This window comes from Euphorbia lathyris, chromosome 1, assembly GCF_963576675.1.
Source record: "Euphorbia lathyris chromosome 1, ddEupLath1.1, whole genome shotgun sequence".
Taxonomy (NCBI): domain Eukaryota; kingdom Viridiplantae; phylum Streptophyta; class Magnoliopsida; order Malpighiales; family Euphorbiaceae; genus Euphorbia; species Euphorbia lathyris.
Genome location: NC_088910.1, coordinates 111857501 through 111859376, shown reverse-complemented (window position 1 = coordinate 111859376; position 1876 = coordinate 111857501). Strand labels below are relative to the sequence as shown.

The 1876-nt window shown below is 31.7% G+C and overlaps 1 pseudogene; it reads left to right on the top strand.

Moving 5' to 3' along the window:
• The first annotated feature begins 1002 nt into the window (after nucleotides 1–1002).
• On the top strand, nucleotides 1003–1324 carry LOC136219109 (cyclin-dependent protein kinase inhibitor SMR6-like; annotated as a pseudogene).
• The last annotated feature ends 552 nt before the right edge of the window (nucleotides 1325–1876 follow it).

Genomic DNA, 1876 nt, shown 5'->3' with positions numbered 1-1876 from the left:
CCATTCGGGTGGAATGCCGACAGACACTTTGGGTGGACCCATAATGCGGGTTATATATATATATATATATATATATATATATATATATATATATATATATATATATATATCGAGGTTTAACCACGGTAAACCCCTCCGGGACGGATTACGGATATATGAATTGACGGGATGCTTAATGATTAAAAGGGGATAAACCCCTTCGGATGGTGTAGGATGGCCGAGTCTCGGGGAAACCTCGGCGCCACACGAGGCAATGGCTAGGCTTTTGGATCGGTCCCGTGACAAGTATCATATTACAAAACTTAATTCTTAATATGTTATTATTTTTTATACATCACAAATAAAATATGAATTTATGTCATAATTTATAAATTTTAGATCTCAATTCATAAATGCTAAACGCTAAAGAATATATCTTAGACTCCTAATTCATAAAGCATACTAGTTTGGAAAAAGTACAAAAATAAACCTTGTGGTTACACCTGTTTTCGAACAACACTCATGTGGTTTAAAAGTTTGTAAAATGGTACCAAGTACTTCATTCCGTTAGCAAACACATACCAAATTGACTAACGGTGTTAAACGTCAAAGGGAAAAGAGTTAATTTGATCTTTATATTTATTTATTTTATACATGAACCTCCCTTATTATCTAATTATCACAAATAAACTCCAAAATAAAAAATAAAAATCAAATACACCATCTTCTTCATTTCTTTTTAATTTTTTCTTTTTCTTTGTCTCTTTTCTCTCTAAACCTTGTTAATTTCTCCCTCTAAAAAAAATCTCATTCCTATTTTAATATATGAGAAAGAAAGAAGTCTCATTCCTCTCCTTCCATTATCTTTTTCACACCTCTCTTTTCTTCATCACTGTCCTTTTGGTTTCTCAACCAACCCCCACACAATCAAACGAATCCATCTTTTTTTTATTCTCTTCTCTCTAAACTTTGTTCCTTATTTTCCTTCCTATATTAATTCGGTTTTCTTGCAATTGGGATAAATCATTAAATCATGGGGTTTTCCGGCAAGCATCAATCGGAGAGCGGATTAGAATTCGATGGTAAAAAATGGGTTATTGTCGGTATTCCTTTACGAGCTCCGTTAAAGCCTATTTATACAAATCCGGTGGACAAAAGTCAAATTGACGAATTTTCAACCACGCCGACAAGTTCAGAAGCAAAAATTCCGGTGAGATTGTTGCCACCGCCGGCTCCAAAAAAGGGAAAAGCTACATTGAAATGTAATTAGAGTTACAGTATTAGAGAGTTCTTTACTCCTGATTTGGAAACTGTTTTCATACGCCAAATTGAAAGGGCTAATTAAATTATTAATTGTTCACTTTTTTATTTTTTTTAATTGAGTTGGATTGCAAGTATAGTCGACTTTTTTTTAATTTTTGTTTAAGTTTGAAAGAGGTGACCAAAACGAGAGTAAGTAATGAAGAGAAAGTGAGAAATTAACAAGGATGAAAGAGTTTCTAGATTACATGATGAATTTATGTTGTAGACATCATTTGACGGATTTGGTTAATTTTTAAAAATCAAAGTAAATACTTTGAAATTCAATTGATTTTAGAGAGAGAAATTAGTAAAGAGGAGAGAGAAAGGAGAGAAAGAAGAATAAAAATTAAAAATTAAAAAGAAATGGAGAACATGGTGTATTTGATTTTTATTTTTTATTTTGAGATTTGTTTGTGATTATTAGATAATAAGGTGGTCAATTTATAAAAATAACTAAATATAAGGACCAAATTAACTCTTTTCTCTTTGACTTTTAACACCGTTAGTCAATTTGGTATGTGTTTGCTAACGGAATGAAGTACATGGTACCACTTTGCAAACTTTTAAACCACATGGGTGTTGTTCGAAAATGGAT